Source organism: Camelus ferus, chromosome 30, assembly GCF_009834535.1.
Source record: "Camelus ferus isolate YT-003-E chromosome 30, BCGSAC_Cfer_1.0, whole genome shotgun sequence".
Classification (NCBI taxonomy): Eukaryota; Metazoa; Chordata; class Mammalia; order Artiodactyla; family Camelidae; genus Camelus; species Camelus ferus.
Window position 1 is genome coordinate 24773594 of NC_045725.1, and position 22067 is coordinate 24795660.

The following is a 22067-nucleotide window of genomic DNA, read 5'->3' on the forward strand; positions in this document are numbered from 1 at the left end:
AGCAAGAACATGGGCTTTGGAGAAAATAAGAAGGAATTCTGAGATCAAGTTGCTTATTTCTCTGACTATGGATGTAGTGATGAGTTTTTTCTTTTTTTGCTGGTGAGTGACCTGTGGATTGTGGCAGCATCACAATTAATTATCATTGGTGGTAGTCATGTTTCTGGCAATAGCTGAGTAGGTTATTTTGTTTTATACTTGTTTCTGAAAACAACTAGAAAAGTTGGACTAAATATAAAAACTTTTTTTTTAAAGACATTGGAGAGCTACAAAGGTACTGAGAATTTGCACTACCAATATTAATATTTTTCCTCTGACCACAGTGAAATCAAGTTAAAAATAAGTAACAAAAACATTAAGGAGAAAAATCCCCATATGTCTGGAAATTAAACAATACATTTATAATATCCATGGGCAAAAGAAGAAATCACAATGGAAATTAGAAAATATTTCGAATTAAGCCATAATTAAATTGCTGCATTTCAAAATCTCTGGGATGCAGCTAAAGCCAAGCTTAGAGGCCATTTATAGCTTTAATATGCATATATTAGAAAAATTTTAAAAGCTGAAAAAGCAACAATTTAAAAATCTAAAGAATTTAGGAAACAGAAAATCAAATCTAACAGTAAAAAGAAGGAAATTTAAAAAAACCAAAAATTAGTAAGATAGAAAACAAACTTATAATCAATAAAATCAACAATGCCAAAAGTTAGTACTATAAAATTTCCTCGAAGCCCTGCGTTAGGTTCACTCCATAAATTTAGTTATGTTGTGTTTTTATTTTCATTCAGTTCAAAATATTTAATTTTTTTTCTTGAGATTTCTTGTAGACATTGTACTACCTTAAAATCAGGAATTTCTATGCATTAAAGATACCATTAAAAGATTAAAAAGACAAACCACAGAGGGGGAAAAGTTATTTACTGCACATATACGTGACAAAGGGCTTGGATCCAGAATATATACAGAACTCCTACAAATCAGTAAGAAAAAGACAACCAAATAGAAAAATGGGCAAAAGACTAAAAAAAAAAAAAAAAAAAGCTTCACAAGAGAGGATATCTAAATGACCAATAAATATATGAGAAACTGTTCAACCTCAGTGGTCATCAATAATGTGCAAATTAAAATTACAGTGAGATACCTCTGTATCTTACAATGGTTAAATATCAACACTAAGTGTTAGAGAGGTTGTGGGTCAACTGGATCTCTCATGTGCTGCTGGGGAGGAAGGTAACTTAGCACCACTTTGAAAAACCATTTTTGCAGAATCTAAAGCTAAACATGTTTATACTCTATAACTCAGCAGTTCCATTCTTCAGTATACACCCAAGAGAAATGCAGAATGTTTGTACCAAAAGACATGTAGATGAATGTACACGGCAGGTTTATTCAAAATGCTCTGTGGTGAGCTAAATAGTGCCCCCCTCCCCAAGATATTCACAACCTAATCCCTGGAATCTATAAACATGCTACCTTACATGGCAAAGGGGTCTTTGCAGATGTGATAAATATAAAGATGTTGAGATTGGTAGATTATTCTGGATTATCCAGGTGGGATCAATGTAATCACAAGGATCCTTATAAGAAGGACACTGGAAGGTCAAAGTCAGAGAGAAATGTGAGGATGGAAACAGAGGTCACAGAGGAGAAAAGATACCATGTTACTGGCTTTAAAGATGGAGAAATGGACCATGAGCCAAAGAGTATGTGTGGCCTCTAGACACTCCAAAAGGCAAGGAAATGCGTTCTCCTCTAAAGGCTCCAGAAGTAAGGCAGCCCTGTGGACCCACATTATACTTCTGGCCTCCAGAACTGCAATATTACAATTTTGTGTTATCTTAAGCCACTAAACTTGTGGTCATTTGTTACAGAAGCAATAGGAAACTAATACTTGCTGCAAATTGGAAACAGCCCAAATGTCCACCATAAGCAAAATGGATAAACAGTGGCATAGACCTATGATGGAAGGCTACATAGACATGAACATGATCAATTACAGCTTCATACAACAACGTGATAAATTCTCACAAACATGAGCTTGAGTACAAGAAGCCAGACAAAAAAGAATACACATATATGATTTCATCCACATGACATTTTGAGCTGGTGCCCCTATGGCCTACTTGGGTGTCCTGTAGGTAGATGGTCAGCTGTTAAAGTCAATTAAATAGTACGGAAGCCCCAATGTGTCCTTCAGGAATTTGGCAGTGCTAGCCATGGGAATAAGATAATTTGAACAAATATTATTAGGAAACTCTTGTTTACATTAGGTTCTTGGTTGCTTTGACAATATCTATATTCAGAGGCAGTCCTCCATAAAATTGAACAATAGGATAATAGGAGGAAAGGCATTCCCTTTGATTACCTTTCAGAGGTGAATAATGGGCTAGGAAAGCTCACTGTTCTGCTTTCTTTCTAAATTGCCAAGCAGGAAGCAGGCCAGAGGGTGGGGTTGGCATATCTCCACATAATACGGCCCAGAATTTAAGGGACTTTTGGCTGTTTTACAAGACTTAAGTCCTAAGAATAATTCTTTAGGCTGCTGTAATAGAGGGCTTTGAGAATTAAGGGCCTCGAAGCAGATCTTCCTGGGAGGAAAGGTGGGCACCACTCCTGACTAGGGGTACAGACCCACAGCTTACCTGGCTAGGAACATTCCACCTGAGTCACCACATCTAAGGGGGCAAGGTAATTAAGAATCTGCATGTTCAGTCCCAAGCTATTTTATAGAAAAGCAAGTTTGGTAAAAGAAAGTCTTTCTTGCCTCTTTTGTGCCCTAGAAGTGGCAGACTCTGGTACAACCCACACGCTCATGTGATACAGGGTTGGGTTCCCACCAAACAGTGTCACCCATTTAACACCACCTTTTGGCGGCTGGGAGAGCACTGACAGTACTCTTCCCACGAGGGCGCCCTCTTCCGCTGTCCATCCCTCTCTCTCAGGCCTGACTTACTCTGGATGGTTAAAGTGTCATCTTAGTGCAATGTTCTCTAAAGAAGAGTCCAGATGTTTCTCGTGGAGATTCATTCACTTTCTTCCCTATGTATACAGTCATCTTGCAGAGTGTTCTGATGTTCCATGTATGGAGAGAAAGACTTCAGATTTACCTGTTTTTCTAAGATTTGGTGGTGGTGTTTTCCACAATGCTGATCCTAGACCAAATTGTGGTGTGATGTGAGCCAGAGCTTTCTCTGGCATTCCCCAACCTGTCACCAGAGTCTCTTTCCCATATTTTGGACCTTAAGCTCTTTCCCAAACAAAATCCCTCTCAAGATAAAACCTGAAACCACATCATACCGACTATAAATGGCTGTCAACAACCAGCAGCTCACTTAGTTACCTCCATCATTTTGAAAGAGGTCAGGGTCTGAAAGCAAAGGAATCATGTACCTCAACATTTCAGGGACTAGCAAACAAGTGAGAGAGTTTATTGCTCGAAGAACCTCTCCTGGTGTCCCAGAAATCATATTAAATAAGCAAATGAGCGTTTGTAATATACCCGGCTTCCCTATTTTATTATCTCAGAATGGGCAAATGGGGATGTGAAACACTAATGACCACGGATTCATTAGCTGACCCAGTCCAGGTTCTAGACAGGACAAGACCTCCCTCAGCCCTCAGTACAGCAGCAGGCAATTTAGACACCACATCACCTAAACAGCAAGTCCTTCTTTGTGATGAAAAGAAAGAGCACTGAGATGGGGGACTTTCTTCTTTCAAAATCCCCTTTTGTGCTATTAAAACCTAATAGAGGTTTTATAACAAGTAAAAATTTAAAAAGATAAAATACAACCTTGGAACTACTATGGAGAGAGTCAAAATAAGAAGACAACAGATTGTCAGTTTCAGAATTTTTTGACTTGAGTCACTTTTGGGACATGATTGACTGTAATGCTGTATAAGTGCCATTTATGACACTAGGTTCTCCAAAGCAAGGGGGGAGAGGACACATTTAATTGTTTAGTGGATGTGGAGGGTAGGGGGAGGACATCACCATTCCATGTGCTTTCAAAAAGATGTACCCACCAGACTTTTTCTCTCCAGACACATGCTGTGTGCTAATGCCTTTCTGCTGCCTTGGAGTGGATCATTGTACCATTATACCCCGATAATCCTTTAGCTATGAAGCAGTTCAGAGCATGTCGCCCCCCAAAATGCCTTTTTGGCATGTTGATTATTTTGAGTTAAAGTAATTTGAAAAACAGCAGGTGGAAAGAAGACCCTTCTTTCTTCCTGAAAGCAGGAGATAAAACTCACAAGTGAAAGGTGCCCTCTCTGTATCAGGAGGAAGACATTCTTATCACCAGAGATGGGGAATTGGGCGTGAGAATCTGTACAAACACACCTTGCTAAACTAACTGTTATCTTCCTAGTGACTGCTCCACATTTCAGTCCCCCAGCCCAAACCCCTTTGTCCTGTCGTCTTTCTACAAATCAGCTGTTCTTTGTTGAAGATGCTGTGTAAACTGGAGTTTTAAGCTGCCATTTGGAGTTACTTGTCCTTTAGCATTCTCCTGTGTGATGTGCGCTGCACTTGTTAATAAACTGTTCCTTTTCCTCTTGCTAATCTTTTTGTTAGAGTTTCAGCTGAAAACCAAAGATGGGTAGAGGTCAAGTTTTGCCTCCCCTACAGCCACACAAACAAATTCTAGAGGAACTATTTCTACTGGATGATAAATACCATTGGAAGCCAGGAAGCAGGTCCAACACTTAACGCAACAGTATCAATATGGATGGCTAGGATGCGTTTTACATTAAAGGGGTGACAGTGTTGCAGTAGAGAAGAGGGAGAGGAGAGAGTACCTAAACCTTGAAATGGAAATGGGACTTCAACAGAGGAAGATGCAGAGAACTTCCCAGGAGGAGAAAGCTTAGGCAAGATCCAAACGCTAGGGGAGTTCAGGGCAAATCCCAGTTGTGCTTTGAAAGAAAGGGAGAGACATCATCCTGTTCCCCCGTTCATCTAGCACAATCTGATGTGTAGCATGTACTCAGTAATTGATATTGAGTGAATAAATGAATGAAAACGTGGTTACAGGATGGACTGGAAAAGGGGAAGCAGGGAACCCAGGCAAGAGATGTGAGGACTTGAACCAGGGCCGTGGAGGTGGCTGTGAAAGAGAAGAAAGGAATGTCAAGGTCATGCAGCAGTGGAATTGACAGGAGAGTGGGAAAACGGCTTCCCGGTTGAAAACCTGGGAAACTGGGAAAACAGAAGGGAGAGTCAGGGCAGCTGGAGTTGTGGCTAAAATCACTGAAGAAGCAGCCATGGTGATTTCCATCCCTGAAGCACAGGTATCCTCTCAACTCAGTCTCTTAACTCATAAAATAAAATTAAAGTGTAAGCACACAAACATTTATTACAAGGGACCATTAGGGCCACATGGGACCAAGAGAAAATGAGGAGATAGGTGGAAAATATCTCCAAGGTAAAGGGCTGAAGTTGTTCAGGAATAGGAGTGAGGGATCATTTTGTGGAAATGAAGGGGTCCCAGAACATTCATCAATTACACAGAGACACAATTCATGCTGCCACCTGGTAGAGCTGTGCCTTTGTCCTCTTTGTCTGTTGTCAGGGGCTACCAATCCTGGAGAGAAAACTCGCTCTCAAATAAATGATTAAATAAATTTAATTAACTTGGAAAACATAAATGGGGCCTCGTGGGACTTCTTTCTGTTTGGCCAGCTTTTCAGACACTGTCACGTGACTCCTGCTTTCTGTCCTGAGATGCTCTGATTGCTGTATGAGTTTCCTCTAAAGGTGTGTGTCTGGTCCTACAGTCCACTGTGTGTCTAGAGATTTCTTACTCATCCTAGGGGTCATTTTTTTTAAGCATTGATTCAGCTGAATAGAGCTAAAGGCCAGGCATGCTGCAGAAGGTAATCCTTCTTTACAGCACGAGATTTAGTCCATTTTTTTTGTTTCCAGGTAGACTAGAACCACACACTCCAGTATTCTTTCCTCTGTCCCTAAATTGGAATTCAAGTGAAGGTTGTCTGTTAAATAAGCAACTCAGAGACCTCAGATGTGAGCTAGAGCTGAGGTTCTCAAAGTGTGACCCTTGACCACTAGCATCAGCCCCATCTGGGAATGTGTTAGAAATGCACATTCTCAGGCCCCGCCTCAGACCTGCCGAATCAGGATCTCTGCGGCCAGGGCTAAGCAATCCGCGTTTCCACAAGCCCCCAGGTGATTCTGATACAGGCTGACGCTTGAGAGGCACTGGGTTACAGTCTGGATAACTGTATTAGTCAGGGTTTTCCAGAGAAACAGAGCCAACAGGCTATATATAGATACACATAAGAGGAGATTTATTACAGGAGTTGGCTCAGCAGTTATGGAGGCTGAGATGTCCCACGATCTGCCACCTGCAAGCTGGAGACCAAGGAAAGCTAGCAGGGTAATTCAGTCAGAGTCCAGAGGCCTGATAATCAGGGGGCTGATGGTCTGAAGTCCTGATTTGAGTCCAAAAGTCCAAGAATCTGGATCGCCTTGTCTGAGGGCAGGGGAGGATGGATGTCTCAGCTCAAGCTGGGAGAGAACAAATCTGGTCTTCCTCCACCTTTCTGTTCCCTTTCAGGCCCTCAATGAATTAAATGATGCCCACCCACACTGGGAAGGGCAATCTACTTTGCTCAGTTAAGCAATTCAAATGCTAATCTCTTCCCAAAACACCCTCACCAACGCATCTGGAAATAATGTTTTACCAGCTCTCTGAGCAGTCAGGTTGATACATAAAACTAACTATCACAATAACTAAAACTAGTTTTTGGATTGAGCATTTATTCCTTTCCCTTCTTTTGTTCCTTTAATCACTGTTTCATTTCATCAGTATTTTATGGGGCACTTGCTATATGTCAGACATCACTGTATCTGTTAGGATGATAAAGTAGTCTAGGTAATTCTGCTCTTGGACAGAAATGCAGATAAAATACAGATGCCCAGTTAAATCTGAATCTCAGATAAGCAATGAAAACCTTTTTTTTTTTTTTTGGTATACAGTTGTCCCAAGTATTGCATAAAACATACTAAAAATTCTTCTTTGTTTATCTGAAACTTGAATGTAACTGGGTATCCTGTATTTTTATTTGCTAAACCTAGCAATCTTACCATTGTAGCACTTACGTTCTTGTGGAGAATACAGACCCCCCGCCCCCCACAAAGTACACTAATTTAAAGAAGCAATGCTTTTCAGTGGTGATGTGTGCAATTGAGAAATAAAAAGGTGTAATATGGTACAGAGTGGCACTGGATAGGCTGGTTAGAGAAATCCTGCCCCAGGAGCTGGGAGTCAGTTACATACTGTTCGGAGGGGAGAAAATTTCAGACAAAAGGACCAATTTAGTGCAAAGTCCCTAAGATAAGAAAGATCTTAATATGCTTTAGGAATTGGCCAAAAGTCAGCATCAGTGAGCACAGTGAGGGAAGGAGGCAGAAGATGGGGATAGAGGGGCAAACAGGAGCTCAACCACATAGGCCTCAGCAGCCCAGAGCAGAGAGTGAAATTTATTCTCTTACTGGAGAATTTTTAAGCACAGCAGAGCCACAAGACTGGCTTTGTGATTTTAGATGATATCCTAGCTTCTGCAAGGAGAACGGTTTGTAGAAGAAGCAGGAGTGAGAAGCAGGGAGGCAGGTCAGGAAGGACTTGTTGAGGTCCAGGGAGGAGATGATACTAGCTGGGACACAGGTGGTAGTGATGGATATGGGAAGAAACGGACAAATTCGGGTAAGTTTTGGAGAGGAGTTAATAGGACGTGCTAATGGATGGCATGTGGTTGGTGGAGGGAAAGGGAAAAAACATGAGTGATAGTGCTTTTTGCTGAGATGGAAAAAGATTAGGGCAGATTGGTGTTGGCCAGAGGAAACTGACTTTCTTTTTGGACAGGTTGCATTTAAGAAATCTATTAGATACTCATTCGAGTTAGGAAATCAAGTATATGATTTCAGGGCTAAAGATATAAATCTGGGAACTATCAGCACATACATAGTATTTAAACTGTGGAAGTAATTAATCTTATCCAGGTTAGCATATGCAGATAAAGGACCGAACAAGGCATTCCCACCCTTAGACATCAAACCAAGGAGCCAACCAGGGGGCTGAGGTAGGACAATACCAGACAAGGAGATATCTTAAAAGCCAAGGAGAAAAGTCCAGGAGCAGGTGGGAATGGTCAATTGTGCTAAAAAGGCAAATAGAATTAAGACAGGAATGTGATCATTGGATTTACAACCCAGAGGCCATTGCAACATTTAAAAGAGCAGTTTTCATGGAACAGTGAGGTCAGAATCCTGTTTGAAGTAGGTCACAGAAATAAATGAAGATGAGTAAGTAGAGGCACCCATTATGAAGAACTCTTTGGAGAAGTTCTACTGTGAAAGGGAGACAAGTAGGACTGATAGGTGGGGAAGGATTTAGGATCAAAGGAAAACAATTAGCAATGGAAAGTACTAGAACATATTTTATGTTGATGGAACTGATCTCATTGAAGGAAACAAATTGATGCTGTAAGAGAAAGAAAAGAAAATTGCAGGAGTGAAGTTATTTAGGAAGAAGAGGAGATAAGATTAACAGTGCCAGGGAAGAAGTTGCCCTTTGATATGAACAAGGACAGTTTATCTGTTGTAATCAGAGAGAAGGCACAGAGTATAGATACAGATGCAGGGAGATGTGGCGATTTGGTCAGGGGACAATGAGGAAGCCCCAGGCAGAAGTATTTTTTACTTAACACCAGCCTCATCACAAAAATTGTGTATGTGTATATATAATATTGTAGTTCTGTGTATTTATATTTGTAAATTATGTCAACTACCACTTCTGTTGAATTCAAGACTATCACAGCTTGATTGGATGCAATTACAAATTATATGTATGCCATGAACGATTTCAAATATATTTTTGCTCCATTTGGTTTCTTTTATTTTAGAAACAGTGGTTTAAAAAAAAGTAACATAAAATCTACCCTCTTAACAGAATTTTAAGTGTACAGCATTAACTATGAACATTGTTGTACAGCAGATCACGAGAATTTCATGTTGGATGACTGAAATTTTTTACCCATTGAAAAACAACTAATTTCTCCCACTCCCAGTCCTTAGTAATCACTTTTGTATTCTCTGCTTCTATGAGTTTGGCTGCTTTAGGCACTTCATATAAGTGGAATCATGCAGTATCTGTACTTCCATGACTGGCTTATTTCACTTAGCATAATGTTCTCATGTTGTCACATATTGCAGGATTTCCTTCCTTTTTTAAGGCCAAATAATATTCCATAGTGTGTACAGACCATGTCCTTGTTTATCCTTTCATCTGTTGATGGGCATTTGAGTTGTTTCTACCTCTTGGCTATTATGAATAATGCTGCAATGAACTTGGGAATGCAAATACTTCTTTGAAATCCTGTTTTCAACTCTTTTGGATAAATATTCAGAAATAGGATTGCTAGGTCATATAGTAGTTCTATTTTTTATTTTTTTTGAGGAACCTCCATACTGTTTCCATAGTGGCTACACCAATTTACATTTCCATCAACAGTGTTGTCTTCTAATTCCTCCACATCCTTGTCAACACTGGTATTTTCTGTTTATTTTATAATGATCATTCTAACAGGTATGAGGTGACATCTCACTGTGATTTTGATTGGCATTTCTATGATGATTGGTGATGTTGAATATCTTCTCATACACTTGTTGGCCATTTACATGTTTTCTTTGGGCACGCTTTATACATAATGGCCCACACAAACCCATGGCAATTACACACAGGGGAATAAAATTTGCTATTTAATCAAAGAGATTTCCTGGAACAACACACACTCCCCATCTAAGGGACATGGGAACTTGCGTTTCTGTGCTGAAAAAAAAAATCAAGGTTGAAGAGAGGTCAAATGACAGGCCAGCTAAGAGCCATTTGTAGAAGAAACATGATGTCCAAATAAGGCCAATTTCCCGAAAGAATTCTGCTTTTTCCCCTCCAGTGGTCGGTCCCTAGTTTTACTATTAACCTACAGGCGTTGTATAATTAGAGGCTCTGTTGTTCCAGGGTGACATTAGAAGAATCTCCTATTCTGAGCTAATGTAATCAATCATCTGAAGTGAAGACTTCTGTGTTTTACAGACTTCCACATCAGGGATCTTTTTGGGGTAAAGCACTTGCCATCTTGACCCAGGATTCGAGCTGGGCATGACTGTGCTTTGGTTGATTAATTCTAATAATTATAACCATAATAATCACTCATTTATTGTTATTCATCTATCCCTTCTGCTCATTCTAAAAAGTACACGAGGTGAATAAATGTGAGGATGATGATGGTGATGGTTTGAATCCATGGATTCCTTGGATCTTCTGTAGTCGTGGAAGAATAAACACTTCTGTGCAGAGGGCTGGTTTCTCCTGTTACAGGGCTCAGAGATTGTTTTCTTTTGTTTCACATTTTTTTCCTAGGGGAGATTAAACAGGTCTTACAACCCAAGCTGGTTCCTGGCCACAAAGCATCCCCGCTGTTTATTATCAAAGAGGATCTGATAAGAGAGGAGCCATCTTAAATTCTAGAAGCTTTGTGATGACTCACAGAAGTGATCAACAAGCCTTTAGAGACCTGCAGCTGCAATATTGAGAGACTGTAGTACCTTTCAAAGTCTTAGAATAAGCAAAATCTACTTGAGTGATTTTTCTTATTTTGAGCTCAAGGCAAACCACAGAAAAACAGTTGCGCTTTGAATCAGATGCTTCTCAGTCAGGAGTCAAAATGAGGGCTCCTCGGCCCCTCCCTCTAAGATAAGGATACTCAGTGATGAGTCATTGTTATGGTCCAGGTCATCCATCCTCACAACACCACCACTAGTGACAGCTGGTTGACTGCCCAAGGGGAGACAAATTCTCTTTTTATTACTTCACTGAGAAAACTGGGGCCAAATTTTGTCACAAATTGTCTCCCTCTACTTCTTACCCTTCCCAACTATATATTTTTCTACATCTAAAATCTATCCTGTCTTCTTTTTTTGGTTCAAGGACAACTTATTCCCCTGTGTTCTGACCCTGTATTCTTTCAGCTCCTGCAAAAATTTTTTAATTGAGGCAAAGTTCACATAACATAAAATTAACCTTTTTAAAATGAACAATTAGTGGCATTTAGTACATTTACAATGTTATGCAACCATCCCCTCTAGTTCTGAAACATTCCATACCCATTAAGAAGTCACCCCTGATTTCTACCTCCTCCCAGCCCCCGGCAACCACTAGTCTGCTTTCTGATTTTATAATAGTGTATATTCCATATAAATGAACTCATAAGTGACCTCTTGTGCCTGGCTTCTTTCACTTGGCATAATGTTTTTGAGGTTCATCTACACTGTAGCATGTATCAGTACTCCATTCTTTTTTAAGGCTGAATAATATTTCATTATATGTATACTCTCATTTATTTATCCATTCATCCATTGATGGAAATTTGTGTTGTTTCCACCTTTTGGCTGTTCTGAACAGTGCTGCTGTGAACATTTGTATATGGTATTTGTTTTAAATTCTTTTAGATATATACCTAAGAGAAGAATTCCTGTCTCCTATATTAATTCTATGTTTAATTTATCAAGGAACCACCAAAACATTTTCTATAGTAGTTGAACCACTATACATTCCCACCAGCAATGGACAGGGTTCCATTTTCTCCACATCTTCATCAACACTAAAATTTCATTTTTAGTCAGCCTAGCTAAAGTTTTGTCAGTTTGTTGATCTTTTCAAAGAACAAAGTTTTGGTTTCATTGATTTGCTCTATGGTTTTCTTATTGTCTGTTTCAGTGATCTCTGCTCTAATCCTTTTATTTCCTTCCTTCTGCTGGCTTTGGGTTTGGTTTGCTCTTTTTTTTTTTTTTCCTAGTTCCTTAAGGTGAAAGGTTATTACTTCGAGGTCTTTCTTCTTTTTTAATGTTGGCAATTACAGCTGTAAGTTTCCCTCTGAGTACTGCTTTCACTGCATCCCATAAGTATTGGTATGTTGTCTTTTTGCTTTCATTCATCTTAAGGTGTGTTCTAATTTCATTTGTGATTTCTTTTTTGACCCCTTGCTTATTAAGAGCATGCTGTTTAATTTCCATGTATTTGGGAATTTTCCAGTTTTTCTTTTGTTATTGATTTTTAACAACATTCTGTTGTGGTCTGAGGAGCTACTTTGTGTAGTTTCAGTCTTTTAAAGTGTATTGAGATTGTTTCTGTGGCCTAACATGTGGTCTGTCTTGGAGAATATTCCATGTGCACTGTGAAGAATGTGTATTCTGCTATTATTGGTGGAGTGTTCTATAAAAAAAACACTTGAAGCCTAAATAAATAAATAAATACTCTCCTAATCTTTGCTGGGGAACTTCTCCACCTCTGCCTTAGCCTTCACCTCCTGCTCATATGAAGCCCAAAGCTCAGCCAGAGTCGCAAGGTAGGATCTATTCAGGTCTTCTCTGAGGCTGTATCTGGCCCTACGCTTGTGTGTTGTGCTTCAGATTGCCGAATATAAGGCAGCTCAAAGTATTTCTCTCCCTCCTCCCCTCAAAATGTTCTTCCTTGGCCTCCTTCTGCCCAGGCTTCAGGTCTGTTAATCACTTGCCTGGTCCTCCATTCTTTGCCCCAGGCATCTACAAACTGTGTATATCTTTACATGCTCTTGCCATTTCTGTAATGTCTCTCATCTGCCTGTCAGATTTTGAGCCATCCCTTCATTTCTCTAATTTCCCTCAATATTCCCCTCTTCTTTATCTTCCCTTGGATAACAAGTTAGTCTAGTCTCACCCATCTAAAAAAAAAAAAGAATCTCTGTCCAATGCCTCTCTTCTCTGAAGAGTTGAGTGCATTCTCTGTCTACTTCAACTTCATTTTGCCGCACAAACACCTGCATTCTGGTTGCTAGGAAACCTCTGCTCCTTAAAGACAGCATATGACTTCCCAATTGCTATGAGTGGCAAGTGTTTTCTAATAATGCTCTCCTTGCATCTTTCTGAGAAATTGTTCATTGTTAACTTATCCCTCTTTCGTGAAACACTTGTTCCCCTTGACTTCCATGACATTTCCTAGTTTATAATTCCTGACATTTATCATTCTTTTTTCTCTTTCTCTTTTATAGTCTTGATGTCTTCCTCTTATTCCTTCAACTCCAGTGTCCCCCATGGCTTAATCCTCCACCTATAGTCCTTTCTACACTCTGTCTGAGTGATCTTTTCCACACTCATTGTTTCAACATCATCTATACACTGATAACTCCCAAGTCTGTTTCTTTAGCATTTTTGTTTCCCTCTCCAAGAAGAGGACTCAGATTTCCTATTGCCTACAAGATGAATATATAAACATCTCGTATGTACTAAAACAGAAGCTAAACTATCATTTCCTCCTACATTCTTGGTAAAAGATGGTATCACAGTTGTCACTAGGTTAGATTCCTGAGTGTCATTTTAAAGTCCTTTCTGTCCTTCATCATCAACACCAGGATAACCATGCTGTTCTACCCAGACTCCTGAAAGGAGACACTCAAGTTTGCTCAGTTTTCTCCATCCACATTGCCAGTGTCCAAATCCAGGCCTGCATCATTCTCTCTTAGACCACTGTGCCAGCATCCTCACCAGTCTCTCTTGCTCAGTTCTATTATCCCTTAATTCCTTCCCTCAGCTGCCAAAGAGACGGTCCTTAAATGCAAATGTGATCACATCCTTCCTGCTTTCAGTTCTTCAATGGCTGCCTGTCACTTTCTTCACTGATCTGGTCCCTACAGACTTCATCTGCTGGTACCTCCTGCCTTTAACTTTATGTAACAGCAACTCTGGGCTGTGGCCATCCCACTGCACTCGCCATGCCTTTCCTCACCTCCATGCCTTCCCTTCCTCTCCAACTCCATTACTCCTACTTACAGCATCACTGAAGCCTTTGTTGGATCCTCGAAGTCCCTACCCTGAGCCCCTGGAACCACATGCCTGTGGTTGCATCCTTATCCTGTTTCATTCTGATTTGTCTCTGTCTCTTTCTCTTTGACTGGGTTGGAAGCTCCTTGTATACCCATCACTTGGCTCTATTCCTGCCACATGGTTGACCCTCAGTTAATGGCATGAATGCATGAAGATGTAACACATAGATTTTCCCCCATTCCATGGGAAAGGACCGGGAAAAGAGAAATTAGAAGCAGTAACTAGAAATGACTATGAGAAATGTTTCAAATAGAAAACATCACACTGCTAGTTAATCCGATTTTTTATCATGGTATTAAAAGTATTATTAAGAGTAGCATTTGATCTTTATGGGATTCTAAACTGGGAGAGAATATTATTAGAGGTTATTTGTTTCAACGTCCAGTTTTTAACATAGAATAAATTTTTAATGGTTAGTTTTAAAATGCCTTTAAAAATAGTTTCATGTATCTTAAACCATCATTGGACAGCGAGCTTTCCAATATTTGAACTTGCTGAACTGAAACTACTGAACTCCAATACTACAATAAGCTCAAAGGAAAGGGCTGGAGAAGGTTTGATGTGAAGACGATGTGGCGTTGCCTAGTAACTTACAGGCAGCATCTGCATAGGCTTGCCCCTGCTGCCTAACATTCTAGGTAGCTGGGAGCAAGGAACCTTACTTTAGAGGTATTGATATCTCTGTCACCAAGAAGTCATCAATTTTACTTGCCTTCCTCACTCTTGCTGTTTAACAGTTAAATCAGTTCATAATGATTTTAAAATGTTCAAGATTGGTCAGTACTATTAAATGTCCAACCCACTGGAAGGGCTTTTACATTATATGGAGATACAGAGGGTAGAGAAGGAGAGGGAGATTAAAGGCAGACAAAACAAATTATTTTACTCCCTAGTCTGGTGAAACGAGAAGGAAGATTGATATCCAATCCTCCAGGGATGGCTAAGAAAGAACAAGGAAACAGCCACAGGTAGAAAGACACACGACTTTATGCTGCTGGGAATTAAACAGTCAGACATACAAACAGCATCACCTGTAAGTTACCAAACTCAAAACCAGAATCTAGCCACGGAGCAGAGCAATCATCATCATCGTCATCATCATCACAATGAGTAATAAGCCAAGTCTGCCACACTGGCCAGAAAGTCATCTCCACATCCAAAGAGTTAGCAGAGGAAAGCAAGCTTTCAGAGTTGGAATGTGGGGATGTGACTAAAATAGTCCAAAGGATGGATGTAAATAAAAAATTTAGAAGGGTTGAAAAGTCAACATAAGGCAGTGATTCTTAACTGGGAGTGATTTTCCCACCAGAGGGACATTTGGCGATGTCTGGAGAGATTTGGGGTTGTCACCGCTGGGTGGGGACAGGGTGCTACAGGTGTCTGGTAAGGCGAGATCAGGGATGTTGCTAAACGTCATACAATGCATGAGGAAGAGGATCATCCCATCCAAAATGTCAGCTGTGCTAAGGATGAGAAACCCTCATCTAAGGGAATTTTTCAACCTGATGAACAACCCCAAGGAGACTGACTGCATTTACCACGGGCCACAGCGCAAGCCCTCTCCTTAACCTGACCAAGTCGTGAAGCCCGCTGTGCCAGCTTACAAGATTCCAATTCCATGTTCTGCAGCCTCACGCTGGTAGCTTGAAATAGGTTAGTTACACCATGGAAATCGGCAAATATCACAAAGCAAGCCGTCGTGCCTCCATACTCCACATCCTGAAAAGCTGGTTTTAAACATTTACCACCACGTCACTGCTTCTCAGTTACTGGAGGAATGAGACTAATCCTCTGGCACTTTCCAGCCCTCCCCCTTCCTCCCTCCTACTCCTCCCCCCTCTTCCTCTCTCTGTTTTTAAAGGGCACTACCCTTAAACACACAAGTGAAAGTCTCTCAGTCCTTAATCTTTGTGCTTCCAGCCTGAAGTCCTCAGAGGACAGCACATGCCAGCATCATCTGGAGGGCTTGTTAAACCACAGATGGCTGGGTCCCCCCTCCAGAGTTTCAGGTTCTGTGGGTCTGTGGGGCCCAAGACTTTGCATTTCCCATAAGTGCTCCAGGTGAGGCTGATGCTGCTGGTATGGGGATCACATTTTGAGGACCACGTTCCATGCTGTCTGAGAATGGCCTCGCTGACTCACATCACTTTGTCTTTGGGAGGCAACTCAGTGGGATTTAAGGTGATGTTTCCAGTTCTCTCAAATATTCACATAAATGAAACTTTGCAAGATGTGAACCATCACCTTGTTTGGGCCGCCTGTATTTTTAGCAGTTTTATTTCTCTGGCATCGGATCCTCTGAAGGTGGATCTTAGGCTAATCGTGCGTGACAGTTTATGAAATAATGCCAAGTGTGGAATGTTAAGTAACAGGCTGAGTTTTCAGGCTCCAGCCAGAGCCTCTCTAGACCAGTGGTCTAGGAACATAGGAACATACTGACAAGAAAATTTTCTAAAAAATATGAAGAGAAAAAAAGTTCAAAAGTGAAATTAGCAAAAAAAAAATATTTTTTAAGATAGAGAAGATGAGAAAAAGATGAGTTTTCCCAGTGCTGATGGGAAGCAGTGTGGCTGCCAATGTCACAGGCGTTCAGGTGCCACACGCCCCAGATAGGGTTCTCTTTCCAGGCACCCGTTGTTCATGCTCTGAACCAGCTTCAAAGCAGAGCTCTGCTCTTCCCTCTGCTCCCGGTGGAGAAGGTGCCAGCTCGAGGCAGGAGTGAACCATGTAAAGTGTGCAGACTGTGAGAAGGGTTTCTGTGGCATAGCACTCAGCATTTTGCTCTCCACATTCCCCATCAGTTGTCTGTTTCCCAGTTTCTCTGCTTGGCTTCCAGCTCCAGAGCCTTCCTCTCTTCAATCACTCTCCCCACCTCCAGGAAATCATGGCTGCCCTTTTCTTTGCAAAGTTAAACAGTTTAGCAGGTCTCAGGTTCCTCAAGCCCAGCCACCAGAGGCCCAGGCTTACAGAAGACTCGGGAGAGCACATCACCAAAGCCGGCCACTTGCAGAGGGATTTAACTCTAAGGGTCCTGGGAGAACAGATGGAGCGCTCCACTGGTGTAAGTCGAGGAGAATTTAACTGAGGGACCGTTTACAAAGGCATAGGGAGGGTTTCAGGGAAATCTTTTAATTGTACATTTAAAATGCGTGAATTGTATATGTAAATTATATCTCAATAAAGTTGTTAAAAAGAAATCTTCCATTGTACATAAGGTAAACATCATACCATTTTACCATTTATAGGATATTTTTTAACAGCATGTTAAACATACCGCAGCCTGCAAAGTGAAAACAAAACAAAACACAAGGTCTAGGACAGCATGTATGTGCTTGTATGTACATAGAAATTTTTCTGCAAGGTAACATAAGAAATTGGTAATAGAGGTTTTCTCTGGGGAGTGGGAATGGTGTGGAGACTTCCCCTGTAAACCCTTTTGTATCTTTAGAATTTAGTATCATATGTAAACTTTCAAAAGCATGAGTTATTAAACATTAACATTTTTAAGTATCAGTATACCACAAACCAAAATATACACTTAATATCAGAGATGACCTTTCAGAAAATAAAAATTGTGGATTTTTTTCCCCGTGGACAAGACTGTCAATAAGTGATCCTTTCAGGTCTGATATTTGGCCCTTTGCACTAAGAACAATTTATTCACCTCCACTCATGAGCTGTTTTCCACAGGGGGCTAAGTTTTAATTACATGGTTAAGTTCAAGATCAGAGATTCACGTCTTTCTGGTCTGTCCTGCCTACTTTATCCGCCCAAAGTGGGAAATAATCTTCCATACAAAGTGTTCCAGGGAAAGCTACTACATAAACATTAAATCATTGAGATAATAAATGAGATTGGGAGGTGGGGTAGGGAGGCCTGATTTATATATCTGCACTTTCTATAGTACTTGCAGGACTATAGTTAAAAGGGAAAATAATATATCACACTATTCTTTTTAACAACGTTGGCTGCTGTGGAGGACACTTACGTAACTATTGATCTCTCTTTACTCCCTCTTTGTTGTTGTTCTAAGGGTGTCATGCAAATTGAGAATAAGGTTTTTTTCTAAGTGCAATAAGATGGCATCATAAAAGAGAGTTGTATAATGAAGCAGTTGGTTTTTTTTAGGAAAAAAGACCCAAAAAAACAAAAGAGATTTAACTGATCATTCTTAGAATGCTTTAAAGACCCAAAACACATCAGTCATTAATTCTGTCCCATCCTTTCTGCTGGGCTGTGTGGTCCTGGCTGCTGTAAGCTCTGCACAGAATGTGTTTTTTGCAGCCAGACCCCTCCACTGAAATAATATTCTGTAATTGCTCAGTCCTTATGGCCTGAGAAAGCTCACCAGCATCACATGTGGGAAACTGTCTCACCATATCCAGCTACTCATAGTATCTGGCCAGTCAGCCAAGCAACAACCAAAGAGTGTCTGGGTATTTGCACAGAGTTGCTGCGGTGCACTAGTAGAGATCTTTGGGGCTTGCTTGGGAGTGGGGTAGGAGAAGAGGATTATTATTTTCTGAAAAATGTGTTTCTTTAAATCCAGTGCTTTTAAAAGTGAGATTTTTATTTAAATTAGTTGCAGCCAAAAGAAAGAAAGTACAGAGAAGCATTCATTCATTAATGACAAAGCCTCCTGCTGGTCCCAAGCTAGTCTATTTCTAAAGTAGGAGGCAGACAAATTGATTCAGACTCGATATGCCCCAGTTACATTTACTAGGACATTATTAATTTGCTGAATGATGTGCTGTCACACATTTCTTACATGCAGTCGCCAGAAAGTGAAGATGCTACAACTTCTAGTCTGCAACTGTGATTTCTACTTCATTTCGGGGGGAGCATGGAAAAAATAGAATAGGTAAGGACATTTAATCAAGTCGGAGCCTCACAATTCCTATTTAAAGCAGCTTTCAACCTCTTTGAACTTATGTTAAAATTAAATGTTTCTCTGAATGAACTGATGTATCTTAATACGTAAGTGTATGTATGTGAACTTAATCATCTACTTTCCTATAAAACAAAACATATTGGTAGCTCACATTACCTACTGAGGTAACCTGGCAAAATTGTTTACGGTCCTCCCCAAGTTTTTTTCCCTAATACTTTTTGCTCTAAGTATATTTGATCATGGGTGTCTACTCCTCATCCCAACAATGGATAACTGTTAGCAGCACCAACGAAGAGGAATGGGGTAAGGGGAGTGCCAGCTAGTCAAAGGTGTAATTAGATGCACAGCCATGCTTTTCTCGCTCTCAATCTCCAAACCCAAAGTCACATGGCAGACACAGGTGGGAGCTGAGATTCCAACCAGCTGTCTCACACTTGACCCAGCATTTGACCACTGTGCTCTAATGATCAGGTGTGACTCCTTCTCGACACCCTTATTCACTCTGGATATTATTATTTTGCCAAAATTTTGCCAAGCTGTGGTATGAGATGGCAAGAGAACGGTGCATAATGAGTTTTAAAAGCATTTTCTCTACATCCAACTTCCAGGGGAGACACACTGACTGGTAACTGGTGACTAGGAAAGCTCTATGTCCCCCAAAGGTGCCAGGGATGATAAAGGCTCACGTTGCCTTCTACTGGGGACAGAGGTATAAGGAACAAACTAGCAAAATATTGAGGGATAGAAGTCCTTGTCAAAAGGTTAAACCAGGAAATAATTTCCCAGTTTCAGTGCCCTCACTGGAAAAGGATCAGTTAAAAAAATTTTTTTGCCATATTTTGTGAACATATTTTGTGCTTTGTATATTCTAAATAACACCTCAAAATCATAACACATTGCAGTTTGGAGAAAGCCTTCTTATACTCTGAATTTAAGAAGACAAAGAGAAAAACAGTTATACGAATAACATGTGGTAAAATTCTGAATACAAAATGAGTATTTACTCATTAATGGATTAATGGAACTAATATTTATTCCACAGATCAGCTATACACAAACTAACAAAAGGTATTCAGAAAGGGCATCTGAATTTGTGTGGTCAATAGAATGTTATTAGTTGTGAAAGTTAATCTTCTAATAAAAGTTAGTATGCATTCAGTGAAAGAGAGAAAGAGAGAGAGGTATGGTCACTATAATCAATATAAAAGGAATTGAGTTTAGTGTCTGCAAAGCCAGCATGAAGTGAGGGAGGGAGCCTTGTCGGTCCTCTAGGGGAAGAGCCCAGACAGGGGACAGCACAGCCGTGCACAGGGCCAGGGGCGGAGCCTGTTTGATGGCTTCAAGGGACAGTCAAGAGAGCTGTGTGGCTGGGGCAGAATGAGTTAGCAAGAGGGCAGGATGTTTAGAGGGGAGTTAGAGAGGCCACCAGGATCATGTGTCACCTGGGAGACTGAGATGAGGATTTTGGAGCGAGCCTACCTCCCAGGAATCCTGCAAGAGTGAAGTGAGGTACCCAGCAGAAGTGCCAGCTCTGTCCCACCCTGCTCTCCTTGCTGTCCCCACTCTCAGACAGCACATTAAGAAATTTCTTGACTGACTCCTCCAACTGAGTTCTTTTCTACTTAAGTAGTCATCTGATAAGGGATCTGACATTTTCCCATTGCTGAAGGGATGGCATTTAAGGGGTTGTATCAGATAAACTCCATCAAAGTAACTTTTCATAAGGAGAATACCTGCTAGACCAGGATGCCGCAGAACAAGGTTATACCTGTAAAACCTGCAGAACAAGGATACCTACTTGGGTTGGAAATAAACCTCTTGTCCTATAGTCTCTCCTCCCCAGTTAGTCATCTCTGAAGACTCTCCTGGACACTGGAGAGGGGCATGGCCAGATTCTAGAAAACTCTCATGTCTTTTATTTCCAAAGTGGCCCTATGACTGATTGAAGTCAATGGACCTCGAATGTACTCTTTGTTTGAAAAACATTTTATTGAGTGAAAGGAACACAAGATGATGCTATGTATGAATATATTGCCTGCAGATGAATCCTCATCCTATCCCTAGGACTGTCTATCAAACATCATAAATATTTGCAAATTTCTAATTAATCTGCATCAATTTTATCATTCCCTCATTTGTGTTCAAAATATATATTTTGGAATGATGTTTCAGCTAGTCACTGCTTTCTAGAAGTTCCTATGATCTGTTTGGGAAAATAGGCATGTAACAGTGGTTATTATGAGGCATTCTAATGCTGCACTCCAGAAACTCTGACCCTGGGAACTCAGGAAAACTTGCTCTCTGTACCCCACCACCCTTAAGACTATTCATTTGGTTGACACCTCAAGGAGGAAACTGCTATATGTACTGGCTCAAAAATGTCTGCTAACCAGACTGTTTGGGGTGTCATTAATGACCTTGGCTGAGCTTTTCTGAATTCCAAATTAAAACCATTCTTCTAAAAAAAAAAAAAAGAATGTAAGACCAGAAGAAAAAAAATACACACATACATTCGTCTAACCATTTGTCCCTCTGATATGTCTGAGATGGTAACGTCTGGAAGGCAGCAATAAGTGACAAAAACAAATGCGAAAACCCAGCAGGGAAGTGCCCATGGCGGGCTTTTGAGAAACTCAATACTAGACCTTCAGTTGTCTTGCATCTGTTTGGAGGGTGTGGAAGTGTGTAGCGCAATCCCTACTAGAAAGAGGAAATCATCTGCGGAGCCGTTAGGGAACATTTGCTACCAATTATGCTTTTCGCCCTGAAGCCAAGCCCTGAATTCGACTCAGCAAAATGAAATCGTGAACTCTTCCACCATGTTTGCTTTCATCTCAGGATGAGATTTAATGTAACATGTGGTATTTAGAGTGTAGCCTTTGACACGCCCGCAAGGAAAAGCAGCTCCGTTTTGTTAGTTTCCTCGTGCTTCCATCTTGCTCGGGGTGTCAATAACACCACAGCCTGGGGCCGGCAGCCGGTCACCCGGGGAGTGCAGCCAGAAGAGCCCAGCCAAGTCATGAACTTCAGTTCAAATGCTCATCTCTGACACAGACAATGCCATCCCTTGTGGTGGGAAACAAAACAGGAGCAGGGCTTTGTATGGCACTCGTAATGACAATATGCCCTAAGATTCACTTTCTTATTAATGCAGGGTTTGTGTGACTGTGGCATGAAGGACAACTGTGTACTTACTGAAAACAGGGTCACAGTCATTGTGTGGTGTCCTGG

At 40.7% G+C, this 22067-nt stretch overlaps 2 long non-coding RNA genes across 3 annotated transcripts in view; both read right to left on the minus strand.

Annotated features, from left to right (window-relative positions):
• Positions 1 to 22067, minus strand: part of LOC116660674 — a 66828-nt gene that overhangs the window by 30389 nt on the left and 14372 nt on the right. The window contains exon 3 of one of the 2 annotated variants that reach the window (XR_004316269.1): positions 19903 to 21902. The exons of the other annotated variant lie outside the window; for it this stretch is intronic. This is a non-coding gene — a long non-coding RNA (uncharacterized LOC116660674). Of the gene's footprint in view, positions 1 to 19902; positions 21903 to 22067 lie in introns of those variants that run through there. 2 annotated transcript variants of the gene reach the window in all.
• On the minus strand, positions 518 to 16932 carry LOC116660676. Its single transcript, XR_004316271.1, has 3 exons — positions 16920 to 16932; positions 4030 to 4033; positions 518 to 1799 (listed from the first exon to the last, which is right to left on the minus strand). It is a non-coding gene; the product is annotated as an uncharacterized LOC116660676 (long non-coding RNA).